The 18,172-nt window shown below is 40.5% G+C and overlaps 2 protein-coding genes across 2 annotated transcripts in view; both read left to right on the forward strand.

Annotated features, from left to right (window-relative positions):
- ncoa4 (nuclear receptor coactivator 4) overlaps positions 1 to 18,172 on the forward strand; it is a 182,416-nt gene that overhangs the window by 62,531 nt on the left and 101,713 nt on the right. The gene's annotated exons all lie outside the window — the stretch shown is intronic.
- The window catches only part of tjap1 (tight junction associated protein 1 (peripheral)), a 62,479-nt gene that overhangs the window by 1,211 nt on the left and 43,096 nt on the right, over positions 1 to 18,172 (forward strand). The window lies entirely within an intron of this gene.

The raw sequence follows: 18,172 nt of genomic DNA on the forward strand, positions 1-18,172 counted from the left end.
TTATGGACCCGTGCAACCTCCTTTTAACCTAATAAATTTCAAATACATGATTTAGTTTGAGTGGTAGCATAAAAAGATAACTGCTGTGAAAGTGTGAAAAAAGTTGTAATGTTTTTGTGCTCTGTTCATGTAACATCATCATGTTATTATTTGTGATTGTTGTTGGTGGTGCTGTCTCTGAAGTGAAAATGGTTCCAGTGAATGAAACAGACTAAGTATGTTAATGAATCCACTCAAATGTTAATTGACAAACACTGCACTTTTGAAAAATGCAGCTGAAGACATCACATTGGGCTCCAATGATATTTTTATTCTAATGATAAATGAATGGACAAAATAATCAGATATTGTCAGTCAGTTAATTCACAGGAAAGGTTTGTCACTTTCTCAGAGTCATTTAAACTCTGAGTTCATGAGAACTGGATGCAGCGTTCACAGATGGCTGCCTGTTCATTCCTATAAAAGGGATTGTCTATCAGGACAAATCATTTTTGTGTGGCAGTGGGTCATGTGATGATGCTGGGTTTAGCAATACTCAGTGTGACCACTATGTCTACATTCCTGTCACCCCAGACCTGATCCTGATCCTGGGGGGTTTAAAAGGTAATCTAGAACAGACTGGATAGATGGAAGCATCTAGAATTTATTAACAAGTCAGGTATTGATGACTGAGGGTACACTGTGACGATTATGTGATATAGCTGCTGTATTTAAAAAGTCTCAATCAAACAGCAGTCACTTTGTGTGTCTGTTAAACTTTGTGTGACTGCAGTCATAAAATCAGGACTCTGCTCTTCTTTTCACTTCAAATGTAGAAAACTTGCTTCAGAAGAAACGCACAGACTCCCACTCTCTCCTCCCAGTCAGTACTGAGGGGGGAAATGCTCATCACTTAATGACATCATGACTTTTCCACTCGACTCCTGCAGCTCCTATCTGTCTACCAGAGGCCTTCTGACTCATGAGAGATGTGTTGGATAGGGATGGAAGGGATGAGGTATGACTGTCTTTAAAAACAGCAAAAAAGAAACTTTAGCTAATCAGCAAATGATGGAGAGACGTCGATGTTTAATAAGATGTGTTCCTCCCTAACAGCCTCAGCTTATGTGAGCGTGCTAACATCACTCAATCAATTTTATTTATACAGCGCCAAATCACAACAAAAGTTAACATATCATATTTCAGCAGGTCAAGATCAAGCAACCTCTGGTGTTAGGTTAGGGAGAAATGAAGCCAATGCAGAAATGTAAAAAACTGCAGTTCTTCTAGTGTCCACTTGAGGTTATCTTCTGCTCCTCCAAAGTCTCATTCACACCACGTTCAAAAAATACCCGTTTTACCCGTTTACAGCCTGGTGCAAAAAAAATATTGTTTTGATTAGTTATTGTCTTCATTGGCACACACTGTATGGGGGGGGATGTATCTTTACAAGCATCCATTTTGATTTTATATACGATACGAGTTTTGCAAAGTTAGGGATGCAGGAGGGCGCGGTGTAGCAGTTTGTCGTAAGGTTGAAAACCTCGCCTCATCTCCAGCTCTCAGCCTGTCGTGGGATTGTCTAAAAGTTAGGCTGAGACAGGAAGTCCAGCATGGCGACCCTGTTTCTCTCCACCAAGGAAGGAAGTACCTACTAACTTAATGATGATGGTCTCCATATTATTGATGATGATGATGGTAATGACGATGGTTTTTGTTTGATAACGATGACTTATAAGATGGTTTCTATACTGATTAGAGCTCTCAAGAACTGCCCTCAATGTTGTGCTTTGCCTCTGGTCACTTCCTGTCAGCACCTGTGTGTCCAATCAGACTCAAAGCTGATCATTTGCTCTTACTGACATTGTTCCCTTTTTTCTAGATCCTTGCTTGTGTTCTTCTTACTCTCTGATGTACGTCACTTTGGATAAAAGCGTCTGCTAAGTGAATTGTAGAATTGTAGGAAGTGGGCTGCTGTCTGCAGAGACCCTGTTGCTTTTGCCACATGACTGTCTTTTTTTGTCTTTTCATTTGTGTAAGGGACACCCTTGGAAACGGCACTGTGGTGTTGTTTATTTCCATCTCAATGACATCACGTTAACCTTGCACAGAACCCGGTTGTTAAGAAAATTACGCTGATGCTTGAGTGCAAAAAACTGCAGATCTTCACTTGTCCACTTGAGGCTGGCTGCAAAAGCTACAGAAGATTATGTTTATTTTCAACAGAAATCAAAATGAAAAGGTATCAATTGTTTTTTTCCTTGCACACATTGTACAGGGGCTGATTTCTTTGTTACTCATCTGTTTGGAATTGTTAAGGCTTATTATGACTAAATTTGCATAATTAGGGGAATGGCTGATATGACAATCGGTCGTGGTGTAGCTGTTAACCAGGAGGCTCCAGGCTGCCTTAGCACCACGTCTTTGCTCATCTCCAGGTTGACTGAAGTAAGTTTTGAGGTTTTAGGGCTTCAAAGGTCTGCTTCAGAAACAAATGGTTGATGTCACTGACACTACGCCCATGTTTTATACAGTCTAACTAATTAATGGTCATCTTTAGATCAGCTGTAAAGTGGGACATAGAGAGCGATGACATTCAGAGAGACAGTTGCGTACAAAAACAGCAACTATGGTGATAATACGGGTCTTTAATAGCCCTTTGAATATAAATGAAAATACCAATTTAGGTGATAACCATTATATTCATAGTCATGTAAGTATGACTTCAAATAATTGGTGTGTGAGTCTAGCAGGTCCACAGCAACCTGCGAGATGAGAGGGCACATATCCTCCTGGAGTCTGAGCCAACAGCAGCTTAACTAAGGGCTGGTCCAAGGCATCCTGAGCCTGTCAAGTGTGTAAAGTTTCAACTCAAGTATAGTAGGGCTGCATTATATTGGGGAGAGGGGAATGACTTGGGCATATCTTTTTTCTGTAATATATTTTTGAGTTAACATTAATTGAACCAGACAAATATTGTATGTTATGCACATTATGCAATTAACGATCCAGTTTTTTAGAATTTAGGAACTTGCAGTAAATTCTAGTACCAAAACTGAACCATGGTTGTGAGCTGCAGGTGTGGCTGAGCCAGCTGAGATACCGCTGGTAATTGGAATGCACTCACTTAATAGCTGCCTCGTGTAACTGAATGCCTTCCTTGAGCACCCAGCCGACAAAAGATCTGAGACTCTAGCTGTGTAACATTCATGTTACCAGTCAGGTGACACAAGCCTCACAGTGCACAGTCCTCTGTGTGTTCTGCTGAAGGGCTAGTCTTGCAATGTGAAGGACTTTAGATACAAAATGGAAAATGAGACTTCTAGATCAATAATTAATCAGCAGCACAAAAAGTGGCAACATGACATGTTTCAGGTAATTTGCATAACTATCCCACATTCTGGGATGTGATTAATTCACATGCCCACATTGCAACGTGTTGTTCAGTCATTGTAGGGAATTGTTGGTGTTCAAGACCCACATTTTTAGCTAGGATGGTGAACATTTGTAACAAAAAAAACCCCAAGATTAAAGCTGTTTGCAATGTCACTGTGCTCATTTTAGCATACTTATGTTAGGATGTTGGCTTGTTGGTGTTAGCATGTTGCTTAACGGAGCTGCTAGCTTTTCTTTGGAGTCTCTGGAGGTCCTGGTTCCCCTTCAGACTAAACATTTGTTACATGTTTCAGTAATCTTTTTTTATTTTGTGAATATTTGAAGAGATGTAACTTTAACAGGAATGAAGAAACTCAGTATTGAGCCGGGGATCCGGCCGAAGATTTCTGCCTTTTAATAAGGCAGTTTCTTCTTACCACTGTAACTTTTGCTGCTTTGCTAAAGTGCTCATGATGGATAGGCCGGATCTTTGTAATATAACAATGAGTAAGGTCTTTTACCTGCTTTTTGTAACATAAGAATGAGTAATGTCTTTTTACCTTCTTCTTGTAAAGTGTCTCGAGATAACACTTGTTATGAATTAGAGCTATACAAATAAAAATTGATTGATTGATTGATTGATTGATTGATTGAATATTCTAGCAACATTAAGGCTACAAACATCCCATAATGCATCACTGTTTGATGGACCTGTTGAACAGACAACATGTGTTCTTAACTTCAGACAAATCAACTAGTCTGAATTTTAGTTTGTGTTTCATCAACAAGGAAATACGTTTCTAGGAACCTCACTGAAACCAACTTGACAAATTTGCTATGAGGTTCATGTTAACCTATGGAGAGAAAACAAGATCCACACATTAAGAAGCTCCCGTTAGAAGGATTTATTAAGTGACATTTCAAGCAAAACATGCTCTTCTTCAGAAGCTTTCCTTACCAGTCTGTCGATGTTTGCAACTTAGTTAAAGGGAACAATAAAGTGTGTAGGTAGTTGGTAGAAAAACCAGCAAACGTTCTATTGGTTTCTTCCAGCGCCTCAGGACTGCAGACCTCAGTCGAGGTCAGTCATGGTCAATCCAGCCCTCCTCGACTGGGGTTAATGTTTTCAGATCAGTCTGATCGGTGCCCACCCTTAAACTTCTGCTGCAAGAGGGGAAAGACATGATTTTTGTCAGTACTTTTGGGAAAACAATCCAGAGTTAAAACAAGGTGCGTCTGAAAAACCATCTGGTTACTATGACCACATGGCCTAATGGACAGGGCGTCTGGCTTCGGATCAGAAATTTGAGTCCCTACAGGTCGGCTTTTATTGAAGGGAAAAACCTGAAATGTATCCACTTCAGGATGGAAGTGAAAATTGGTTGACATGGTTGCTTCACTTGGATAGAAACCTGTTTCTTGTAACTGTATTCAATTAAAGCCAGCAGTGATGCAGGCAGTGCTAATACATCCAACCCATTAATCAGCTGCTGTATTCATGTATAGGAAAATATATATATATAATAAAACACCAGTAAATTATGGATGCACTCAGCATTATGTATCTCATGTTGACAGCATGAGGACGCCACAGAAACACAGTGAAGCTGTATAAGAAATGGTTTTCGGGATGTATTAAATCCATTATTTAGATCCAAAGCAAACAGGCCAGTCTGTCTCTGAGCTCTGTCTGGCTTCCTTTCTGTGGTTCTTACCTTGACTCCCAGGGTTTTGTTCTTTTAGTGGGAGATGAATCCACCTGTTGAACTGTAGTGAGTATTTGGGGCAATGTGGTGAAGTACAGGAGTGTGTCACCTTGATGTGTTCAGTCGAGCTCCACTTTATGGAAGCGATTAGTGATCGGAATTAAAAATGATAAAGCTAATTTGAAAATGAAAATGCATTAACAGAAATGCTTTTCAGAATATGAGTGTATTATTTGACTCAAAAATAAATGATTAATTTATCTAATTTGAATTTTAGTTTTCAACTTCAAAAATGCACATTCTTTGACTAAATTAAAATGAAGAAAATTACATTTGCTTTTTCATTTTCAAAAAATGCCCCGCTAAATTTGTATCATAATTCAAATGAAAAAGCTAATTTTAAAATGAAAATACAGTAACAGAAACATGTTTTAATTTTCAGAATATAGGTGCATTATTTTACCTATATTTAAAATGAATATTCAGTCATCCAGTTTGTATTCTACTTTTACTCTCTATGTATGCATATTGTATGACATCATTCAAATGAAAACGAAAAGGTCTTTGGCTTTTCTTTTTCAAACATGCCGTGCTAAAAAGTGATCATAATTCAAACCAACTCGAAAATGAAATGGCAAAGTGGACGGCGCAGGAAAGTGACGTCAGACTTCAGCTCCCAGAATCTGAATCTTTAACGCTGGTACACTACTGCACAGAGGAGGAAGATATACCTGTGATACACACAGTACTTGTCAGGAGATACATCCTCGGTTTGAGTCTCGGTTTGAAACCAAACTTTTAAACTTATATACGATACTAGTAAAAATCAAATGACATCAATACCTTTTTCATTACCATAGCAACAAAAATAGAAGTACGAGGCACCTGATAGTGGGTTGTTTTTATTTTCACTTAACACATGTTACAGACAAACTTCTTTCTCTTTCCCTCGTGGCAGCTTTTGGTTAAAAATATGATCTGCAGTTTTTTTCAAAGCCTCCGTAATTTTGAAGAGCATCAATCATTTAAATAACAGAGATTGTTCTGTTTTAAAAGATGGATGTAGAAAACTATCAAGGTGAAGTGAACATTTTGGAAGCCTGTATGTGGCACATGTGTTTGTATTTTGAAATGCTCATTTTAATTTGGCTCTGATTTCATTCATAGCAACCAGCTCTCACACTGACTCCTGGAGTCCTGCTGTTGCTAGGAAACCATCTGACTCATTTTATTTTCATTATGACATCAGCAAACACTGACAGGAAGTGAGGTCTGAACTAACATGAAAGGATGTGAACAGGATCTGATTCTGCATCATGGTGATGAAGGTCTTCCAAGGTAACACACTGACTGGTCTGGACTCCGTCTGGTTTAATGAGTGCGAGATTTCAACAGTGAGCTATTAAAAGACCATTTTGATGAACAGCGTGTGTGTAGCGTGTGTGTGTGTGGAGGGTTAATGAAGAGGAGACAGAGTTCACGGCTGACTGACAGACACCATCTGTCACTCTGTGTGTTTTCCACTGAGAGGAAATCTGAGCTGTGTGTCCTGCTGCGTTCACCTGCTCAGGTGTGTGTTTCAGTCTCAGACGAAGTTGCTTTGGTTTTTTATTTCAGTGAAACTGGTGTCATGTTCTAGTGAGTCACATTTCTGTCATTCACAGGGTCTGTGAAGATTGCTTAAATGATACAGTTGTTTCTTGAGTTAGACAGTATAGATGCTATTACAAATAAAGCAGTAACTCCAAGAAGGAAGGCAGCTGCTCCGAGAAAAACAGTGTCTGCTTCAAGGCCTTAAATCACTTCAATAAGAAAATATACTTTTGAGAAAGTATACCTAGTAAGGTTGTCAAAAATTTAAAATACTTAGATACTTTTCTACTTCATGTTTTTCAAAAGCTTCCGCTACTAATTAAGGGAGAGTTGGTTGAAAAAACGGATAAAAATCACCGAACTTGCAAGTCTGCACCTGAATTCCTAGTCAGTTAAATGCACTGTATGTAAAATCCGCCACCAGGGGGCTCTCAATCAAAACAATAACAAAAGATGACGTTGAGGCTCGCGGGGAATCATGGGAGTCGTGTTGTCCGTAGTAAATACGAACGGGTGAAACCGACCTGAGAAAGTGAATATGTTTATCGACGATGTATCCAAGTATAATTTACATGATGTTTTTAATCAAAGCAGCACATACAGCAACATTTAGTGTCTGTCATGGCGGCTCATCATGGCGGCTCATCATGGCGGCTGCCGCGAGACACGTCCCGTTACAACTATACAATGAAGGATTTCTCTGGCTTTGATAACTGATAAAAATATTTGAGGTAATGTAAAATTATACATAGGCTAAGTCAGTTTTTAATTCATTTAGATATTTGAATGTAAACATTAGTAATACAATTCTACATACTAGACCTTTAAACAAATAATTAACAAAAGTCAAATGTTGAAAAACAAGAAAATACCCAGTATTGGGTGTTGAGGATTTTTATTGTTGCCGTGGTATCGAAACAGGTATCAGTCTGGTTTGATTTTGACTTGAATCTTATCAAAGTTTAAAAAACTTGTTGAAGTGTTGCGCTCCACAGATGCTCTCGGAGAAGGACCTTAGACGTAAGCAAATGTTTCATTGGACCCTTTCACACTAGTGCTGGGCGATATGGCCTAAATTTGATATCACAATATTTTTTTGCCTAATGTCGATATTCGATATGACTCGATATTTATCGTATTAAAGTTTATAAATTTATAAAACTGAACCAGACCAAATTGATTTACATTATAAACCAGAAAGTTTATTTAACAATTATAAACATCACAAAGAAATAAATAACTTTACCCTGCAGGTATTTAAAAATATAATAATCTCAAAACAAAATAATCCACTGTAGCAAGCAGGGTAGGGGCCTTATTTGAACTCACAATATTTCAAATTGCAAATTTGGTATGCTCTTCTATATTAACCAAAAAAGAGCAATCTCAAATACCATAGCACAAAAATGAATCAAAATAAATACAACATTATGAGAAAACCTTCAATTAAATGCAAAAATAAGTTAAGAACAGAGAATGCCACAATATGATATGGCTTGTAAAACATTAGAGCTTGGGTACTCTTCAATTTTCACAAGTTAGTGCAAATTAACCAGCTTAACAGCTATAACACCACTTGGTATGACAGATAGTCTATAACATACATGTCAGAGGTTATAAGAGAGGAAGACAAGCCTGTCTACAGTCTCTGGCTTTAGGCCGGCCCTGTGACATGTGACGATATTACCACTCGCACTGAACACTCTCTCTGATGGCGAGCTTGTGGCCGGGACACAGAGATACTTTTTGCTAGGTTACTGAGCCGAGGATAGTTGGCCTCATGATCTTTCCACCATCTGAGTGGATCCGTGTCACTATCAGGTTTTATTCCGTGTAGGTAGCCTGACAGTTCTTCTTCAATCAGCCCTCTCTGTGTCTTGGTGTGTGGCTGGACTGGCTGCTTAAAGAAGCTTCCAAGGCTTCGCTTCTCCCGTTTAGCTGCTGGGGTTGCTTCCTCTGTGGTGGCAGCTGCATCACACTGTGGTGTGGTGGGCAGTTGAGGGAGCAAAGCCTCTGCCTCTGAGGTAACGCTCTGTTTCAGTTCCTCAATCTTGCTCTCTGGGACATATGTGCTTCTGAACCTGGGATCTATGAATGAGGCCATATTCAGTAACTCCTGGGTAGCAGGGTCATCGTATTTCTCCTTCAGGTAGTCTATAATTGCCCTTTTAATTGACCCTGTTAGCTCAGTGTCATCTTGCTTGGGTGCCAGAAGGTCACTCTCAAACAGGTGCAAAACATTGTAGTCTTTGCCATCCATTTATGGCAATTGCCTTGACAACATTGCTGCCATTATCTGTGGTGATGCAGACCTGATTCTCCTCCTCCAGCTTCCACGAATTTAAGGCATCTTTAAGCCCTTGCGCAATCATCTTGCTAGTATGATCTTCGGGTGTATAGCTTGTTTGCAAGCACATACTCCACAGGTCGGTAGTCGTAGAAAAGTGTTTTACAGCCGACACGCTTGCCGTAGCTTTCTCCCTGACATTATTGTAAAGTTTAGGCAATGCTTCCTTTTCAAAATGTTTCCTACTGGGCAACTCGTATCTGGGATCCAATGTTTTCATCAGCTTTCTGAATCCATCTTTTTCCACTGTATAAATAGGAATCATGTCCTTGGCTGTATAGAATGAGATTGCTGACGTTACCTCTCTCCATTTGGTGCTCGTCCTCTCATAACGGGAGCTGAACATAGATCCTGTTAGTGAAGTTTGTTTTGTTACAGGAGCGGCAAAGGGAGTCGCGGCTCTCTTTAGCGTGATACATGCATCATACTCGATAACGTGCTTCATCTTCAGGTGATTGAAGAGATTTGTAGTGTTGCCTGTCTTCGTCGCAACATCTTTCATGCACGTTTTACAGACTACGGTTGTTTGTTCTGTATCATCTTGCCTGTAACCCCACCATTTCCAAATGACAGACATTACGTGCCCTTTTTTTGGAACTATTTCCGACTCGCTCGCATCTTTCTTCTCCATGTTAGTCGCTTACAAGAGCTACAGCGGCAGGGGTGGAGTCTCCGCCCCTTTGTCTCCGCGCAACATGCGCTGCCGCGGAAATCTCGCGGAGCAATGTAATCTCACAAGAAAAATTTAAAGTAGTTTAGAAAATAAAATCGATGTTCCCCTTTCCATATCAAGCATTAATAAAATATTGATCGAATCGAGCTTCACGATATATCGCCCAGCACTGCTTCACACAGGCAGAATCTTCAAAATACTGGCGCACACAAATCGCTGAAGGAAAATGTTAACGTCTTTACACACCGGGTCTGAGGAAGACACAGTGCGTCCAAACGTATGACCTTATCACCTTAATATAATCTGTTGAGAAAAATATCAGCACACCTGAATGTGTGACAGGTGCGTCGGTGGAGAGTCAAACTTATTCCAATGAGAAAGGCTCCTGCACACTGTCTCGCTATATGCTGACAAATTTGTTAGATCAAATAAACATGTCAGTGTAAAGCAGACTGTTTGCTGTCATCACACTTTTCTTTGGATTGTGTCTGTTTGAAGGAGTCCATAGATTACATGTTTTTGTGTATAAAAATCTGGTATTGGACAACTTTAACCCCCAGACAATCTAACATTAGTTTCCCTAAAAAGATTTCTGTTTAGCCTGCAACTTGTGGCATAGGCAAAGAGGGTGGTCCCCGATATTAAGATTGTACAAAAGTTTTAAACAACGATATGCCAAATCGAGATATTATCCACCCTCTCTGAAAAATGTTAGCAGCCACAATGATGGGGGCCTGTTCACCCTGATACACCCACCTCCCTCTGTAGTACAGACCTTATTCACCTCCATATAAGAACAACCTCACACCGTGTCCTAACAGCACGGAAGGGTTGGATATCATGTCGCATCAAACACAATCCCACGCTCGCTGTCCACACTGCATCCATTAAATATTTTTATATATTTTTTAATTATATTTCAGTTTTCCGTGGCAAACATATGACACCTAGTGTTTTACTGTTGAAGGGGGACAAAAGGATGTGTGGTGTTCTGACGAGCTGTTGACTCAAATCACAACACTCAAAGGCTCAACAATAAATAACTCTGTAGATATAATTTATTCACCACTATCTCAACTTTGCTCTGAGAGATGCAAGCTCTGTTGAGTGAGAAAAGCGAGTTCCAGTGCACCTTCTCGTGTCTTCATCCGTCTAAGCGAGCAACAGAGAGGAAAGTAGAAACAGGGCATCGGGGTAAAAACTGCTCTGCTTTGCTACCAGGCAGTTAGGAAACAATAGAATCAAGCTGATTTAGTCCCTGACACCCGCTCACGTTGTGTCCTGTTAGGGGAGGCTGTCACACACAAAAGTTACTGATCAAAGTAAGACGAGAGCAGAGCATTGAGATACTGAGAGCTCCTGTGTTGTAAAGAACAACAGTAGTTAAAGCTGAAGGATGACGAGCACTCAGACGGTGTTTTATTCTTCAGTTTTCAGCTGCAGGAGGTTTTTATGTGAAGAAATGGTCCACATGTATTTTTTATTAAAGTCAAGTTGTCTCGTGTTTGCTTCAGTGGAGCAGAAATGTTCCTCAGAACTGAGTCAGCAAAGTCCGGCTGGATCTACAGAGCCAGTGTAGACTGATCCACCTCCTCAACCTCAGGCCAGGTGCACGACTCCGTTATTAATTTAAACTGTCTGGTTAAGGTTGGAATGAGCTCCTGAAGGAAACTGTGATAAAGGAAATAAAGAAGCAACGGAGGGGGTCCTGGGTTGAACATGGGCAGTTGGAGAAGGAAAGATGGAGGTAGTGTGGAGGAGGGGGGGGCGGTGGATTTCCTGAGGTAAGGCGTGATGTAAATAAACAACGTGGAAGTAGCGGCCGTAGCAACAGAGTCCGCTACACAACGTTATAATGAGAATATTTGTCTTTATATCAATGCTATGTGTAATCCAATGGAATGACAACATCCACAACAGAGAGGAGAACAACATACTGACGAACAGAAAACAGAATGCAGACGTTTAATTACCTGCACAGAGATCGTAGTGGTCGCGTGCAGACACTTTAGACAGTCACTATGACAGGGATATTCCCGCTCTAAAACGCCTGTTTTTACAGCAGAAATTACCTGATGATTGGTGGGCGCAATGTTGTGGTTTGTCAGGAGGTATAAACTGTCATCGGGTTGACATAATGTTGGGCTGAGACAGGATTTCCAGCATGGTGTCATTAATATTTACAGTGTGTGGTTTATCCCAGTGTCCACCAAGACGTCAGGTTTGGTTCAGTACAGTTTGGTACAGAGTTGTACGTACGCCCTGCTTGCCTTTCCACAGCCAGCCTTACCATTATTGTGTAAGCCATGTCAGCTACGTAACAGCATGACATGATAGCAGCGTGACACAGTGTAGCCCGCCAATAAATTCAATGAAGAACAAGAAGAAAGCAACACAGTAAACAAACTGCAACAATGGAGGACATCGAGCAGAGATTTTTTCCCCAAGGTCGTTCATGGCAGTGCTACGTGCTGTAATTAGTCGCCAAAAATAAAATCAGCCCTGAAATGACTCGAAATCCAAGAGGTATTTAAACAGGGAAAGTTTTGTTTTTGGCCTTTATTACCGCTGTCACACAGGAAGTGACGATTCTCTTGACCAATCAACAGACTGTTGTGTGTCTTGCTCCAGACTATAGGGTCTGATTGATACACTAGCACCCCAGCAGCAACGTAGCCAAAAAGTAGGATGGTACATATTGTATATTTTGGTCCCAACGTTTGACAGTGGAAACGCCCAGAAATGTGTACCCGACCGTTTGGCTCAAACAGGGTTTTTGACAGACAGAGGAAAGGATTAAAGCAGGTGAAATAGAGACTATATTAAGGTAGAAGTGGAAGGAGAGCCATTAGTACACAAGGAACCAGTGAAGACAGGAGGAAGAGACAGGATCATGGTAGAGAAAGAAGAAAAAGAGGAAATGGAAGTAACAGATGGAGGCAGTGAGGGAGTTCAGCAGAGAAAGAGGTAAAAGTGGATGATATAATAAGGAGGCATTCGAGGAGGGATGACAAGGTAGGAAAAGGAGGACGAGGGAGAAATTGGGTGTTTTTGAAGGCTGTTGTGTGTTTGTGTTTTACGTGGAGTTTATTTAGTATTTGATGGGACTGAAGGTGAAGATCTGGGTCACTTCTGGTCCTGGTTTGACGTGTTGTTTTCGTCTATTTGTCATTGGTCGACTTTATTTGGGAAAACAGAGCAAATGTTGTTCATGTTTTATTTATGAGTTTAGAAGACATGATACGTGATCTCTCAACACGTCCTTGACTTGCCCTCTCTGTCCAGGTTTTCTTTGTTTCTGTTACTCTCTGTTCTAATTGTTTCTAATTGTGATGTGTGTCATAGATGGATTACTGCATGGACCTGAGTGAGTTGACTGGATAATCAGTGTTTGGGTTGTACATGCAAGTATATATCAAATGATAAAAAGACAAAAAGAAGCAAGTTTCAGCAAAACATAACAACCTTATATGTCTCACTCTGTCTGAGCTGAAAGCTACAAAATCCAGTAGCACATGAAGCAACAACATTATTATCAGACCAGCTATTAAGTTTAATTTATCTTAAGACATCAGGGTCAGATGATTCCTGATGTCAGACTGTGAAGCAAGTTCAGCGTAGGTTGTGTTCTGGTTAACAAAAGTGATGGTGCAACGGGGAATATCAACTCTGTTAACATGAGTATGTATGTATGCACAAAAAAACCTCTGCCTGTGTTATGATACTGTGCATTCCCAATCCTTTATGCAAGAATACCTAAATGCGGGCACTTGGACAGCCTCTTTTTCTGTTCTCTTCATACCAACATTAAACGGTATATGGTAAATGCAAAGCACCTTACGAGTGTTGATGCACGCCTCTTCTGTTATTGTTCCACTAAAATACAAAGGGCTGACAACACCAGTGCCACTTTCAACTTTTTATCAGATTATTCTTGATTAGAAGTACCTATATTATGAGTGGTGAAAATGCTCTTCTCGTATCATAACAACGGTTTATTTATCCACAGGCTTCTCTGTCCTCGTCCTCTTCGGGTTTCACTTTTTTGGAATGATGATTACAGACTACTGCCGCCTGCTGGCATGGAGAGGTATTTCCTGTCAAGCATTCGCTGAACGTACATAGTGGTTGGCTGCTGGCTGTAGTCTTTGCGGTGTTTTCAAGTGCAATCTTTTGGCCAAGACGTGAGCAATTCAGGGTTAAGTGTCTTGCCTAAGGATACGCTGCTGCAGGAGCTGGGGATCGAACCCCCAACCTTCTGGTTGAGAGACAACCAACTCTACTAACTGAGCCACAGCTGCCACATTTATGTTAATGAGAATTTTGCTGTTGGAGGTGGTTGAGCGCATTTGGAACTATTTTGTGAAGGACTGAATTTAATTAACTTTTTCATTCTACTTATTAATGTCTCCAATAATTGACGACCAACCTGTTTGGTTTGTTAAAAAATAGTAACACATGCCATCAAAATAAATCGGTTGTTTCAGATTACACTTTATCTTATGTCGGCTTATTGATTGATAGACTCTTTGAGCTCAACTGTGTGTGTGTGTGTGTGTGTGTGTGGTGTGTGTGTGTGTGTGTGTGTGTGTGTGTGTGTGTGTGGTGTGTGTGTGTGGTGTGTGTGTGGTGTGTGTGTGGTGTGTGTGTGTGTGTGTGTGTGTGTGTGTGTGTGTGTGTGTGTGTGTGTGTGTGTGTGTGTGTGTGTGTGTGTGTGTGTGTGTGTGTGTGTGTGTGTGTGTGTGTGTGTGTGTGTGTGTGTGTGTGTGTGTGTGTGTGTGTGTGTGTGTGTGTGTGTGTGTGTGTGTGTGTGTGTGTGTGTGTGTGTGTGTGTGTGTGTGTGTGTGTGTGTGTGTGTGTGTGTGTGTGTGTGTGTGTGTGTGTGTGTGTGTGTGTGTGTGTGTGTGTGTGTGTGTGTGTGTGTGTGTGTGTGTGTGTGTGTGATTACATGGCACATGGGTTTATCTTTGCCCAGCGAGGATTATTGGTAGGATGACTCATGTGACTCTCGTGGTTGATGTCAGCCTCTTCCTCTGCTGTGTGGACAGACTAACAAATACAAAATTGAACTCTGGGTCAGTTTATGACTTGTTTAAAATAAAAGTACTTCAATTGCGTTCAAAAGTACAGTTAATACTCATAATACTGAAGTAATGTGTATACATACATGTATTGGTGTTCAAATAACTGTGTCTGTATGCGACACATATCCCTTTAAATAAAAAAGTCTACTTGATCATTTTGGTTTAAAAACAGTGGTATATAATCTCTTCATTTCTGTGTTTATTAAGGTTCAGAAATAGGTGTGCACACAAATCAAGAAACATGTATACGTATCAGGGATGCACAATAAATTGCATTGTCATTGTTGTTCCAATATGAGCTTTTGCAATGACTAGTGGAGAGAGTATGTGCACATTTCACCTGTTTGACTGAGGCCGGGGTATATTGGCGTTGCTTTAACAATCGGTCGATTGCTTGGGGCGGCAGTAGCTCAGTCTGTAGTGACTTGGGGCTGGTAACTGGAGGATTCTAGTCCCGGACCAAATCTGGAAATTGGTCTGGTAGCTGGAGAGGTGCCAGTTCATTTACTGAGCACTGCTGAGGTGCCCTTGAGCAAGGCACCAATGCATGTGTGTGTAGCATGTATCAAAGACAGTGTCAAAGTCATTTCCTGTCATGGGATTAATAAAGGATATCTTCTTTTTGATGCAGTCAGATGAAGCTACAGCTAACTATCAGCTAGCTTCAGATACATTGGTGCCAATTTAGTGGTTTCAAAAGGTATTTTGGGTTCAGTAAGGACATGATGCAAACACAACAAGGATTGTGTAAAACATGAAGCACAGCAGAGTAATAGATCATATCCACTCTGAAACATTTGTTTATTTATTGCAGTTGATTTTGTAACTTATATATTGAACACAGGAAGGTTGAAAGAAGCCACATACTGTGTATCTGTTCCCATGGTTAATTCCACATACACCTGAATCATCATAAGACTATGGGAACATGCTTGAGCATGATGAAAATGCCCTCAGTTTTCTGTAAATGGATTCTAACACACCTTGAATTGGTTAGCTTGCACAATCCCAACATTCAGTTCGGTTTTGAGGAGAAAAAAGGGAAACCTTTTCGGATATAACAGCTGAAGAATCATAGAAATGTAGGGAAGAGAGACTGGGATAGAAATACACCAAATGGTCACAGGCCGGGGGGGTCCAACCAGCTACCAGTTAATGGACTTTGTACATGGGGCGCCTGCTCAACTCCCCAAGTTACACCAACGCATTCGAAGAAACAATATTTTCCCCTTGAAACTAAAATATTCTTTGATAAATTAGACAGACTTGAATTCTCAGTATTTGGAGGACCTGTGGCTTTACCGACAAGATGATATAATGACTAACTGAAGCAGTGAACAGCAACACACCCTGAAGTAGACTTTAAAAAGGGAAAGAGACAGTGTTCATCCCCACTGAAATGTTTGAGAGAACACATGCTGGCATTGCTCCATCCAAGGGTTACGATATCATTTTTTAAAAGCAATGCACTCTACCACAGAGCGAAGGCTCTGGAGTAGCCTGAAGTGAAAGGTCTGAATAAAAAGTCACCCAAATTAACAATGTTTTGTATTCTTTGATGAAAACTTGCAAAACTTAGCACAAAGGTTTTTAAGGTGAGAACCTCTGTGCTTAAGTCAAATGGTGTGTAGGTAAAGCAGTAAATCATCAGAAAGTTAGACTTTCGGTTTTCTGACAAAGTGGAATAGAGACACTTAATTTATAAACCAAAAGATGTGCTCACCCTTAGACAAACTGCTATGCATCACACTCTGAAAAGCAACCAAATGGAGGGGGAAACAGTATGTTACCAGTTGATAAAATGTTGACAAATGTCTGCAAGCGAGATAAGAAACCCAAAGTATCAGCATGGCCAAGTATTATATTAGTGCCCTTCCAGACGGGAAAGGTTTATTGGCAAACTCAATATTTCCTGTAAAGGAGATTATTGTCTTATAGATCATGCCTAATCCCTGAGTAATATGAGTCTCAGTTTTATGTTATGTCTGTATTTCTTTTCATTTTTTTTAAAATCATGATTCAGACTTGAATGTCTGTATATCTGTATGACACCATGTTGAGGAAAATGACTTTGCATTTAACTTACCTGCATTTAACTTGCATTTAACTTACTTTGCATTTAATTTACTTACCTTGACCCTTTGTTTGTTCTAACCTCAACCCCCATGGGAACCTGTTCACCAACTGCTTTCACCTCAACGTGCTTATTAGTCATTGTCTGCTGCCTCATGTCTGGCCCTCTGTTTCAACAACAGCACTTCCAGTGACACTGAAGTGTCACCTGTCTTATCTCAGGATGTAACTTGCCATTTGCCCCTCTGTGACAGATGTGTATTAGAATGTGTTATTTTCACCCCTATGTTGACCTCGACCGGAGGGGCAGGACCAAACAAGGGTATAAAGGAACAGAACAGCTTTCCATCTCGTTACAAACCTCTCTTTGTCTTACACATGCTTGAGCAGTAAAGAAATAATATTAATAATAACTTTAAACAGGGAGAATGATGTCTCTCCCATGTCTACAGAGTGGCCCGATTGCCTGTTAGCTGCACTATGTAACTTTGGAAGCAGGCCAAGGTCATCTTGTGAGAAGTGTGTGTGGCTTTATGGCACTAGTTCAAACAAAAACCTTCAGTTATAAAAAGAAGCCTGTTAGCCTGCCTCTGTACTGTTTGATACACTGACTAAGGCTAAAAGGAAGAGGACAGTGACAGATGAAGCTAAAGAGAGTGTACAACCCTACAGACATATTTCATAACAGATTTAACATAACGTTAGGCTGTATTGTTATCCATGTCATCCTTGTCTCAGCTTTAGGAGCTATACCGGGTGCAGAAAGTCATCTAACCCAAGTTTGGTCCCTGGGTTGCATATAAACAAATAAATACATATTATGCCAAAAAGTAGTTTCTTTCCTTGTTAATCTCCATTTAGCCACAGCCCGTGGATATCATGACAACAGTTGAATGCACATCCACATTCTCCACATGCAAACAGTTTGTAAACATCAGGCCAAAGATGCTTGCAGAGTCATATTTGTGCAAAATGCAGTAATATTACTGAACCATGTCAGTCAACATGGTTTGTTGTTTGGCCTCTCTTAACCTCTTTGGTGTCAGTGTCTTCTGGTTTTCCTCACATAACACCCACCTCACCCCACTTCCCTCAGGATGGAGGTTAAGAGCAATGAGGTGCAGAAAGGCTCACCTGGGGGCGGAGCCTGACCCCTGCTGTTATAGCGGCCCTAAACATGAAGGCCTCGCTGAACAGGCCAGAGTGGGAACTTTTGACTGTTGTCTAACTCTGTATGTGTTACACTCTGTGTTTTGTGTATGTATGTTCTTTTGTGGAAATTGTCTCTGTTGACAGTAACGGTGCTGTGGAAAAGAATTTCCCCATGGGGACAATAAAGTCT

Source organism: Labrus mixtus, chromosome 6 (genome assembly GCF_963584025.1).
Source record: "Labrus mixtus chromosome 6, fLabMix1.1, whole genome shotgun sequence".
Lineage (NCBI taxonomy): Eukaryota > Metazoa > Chordata > Actinopteri > Labriformes > Labridae > Labrus > Labrus mixtus.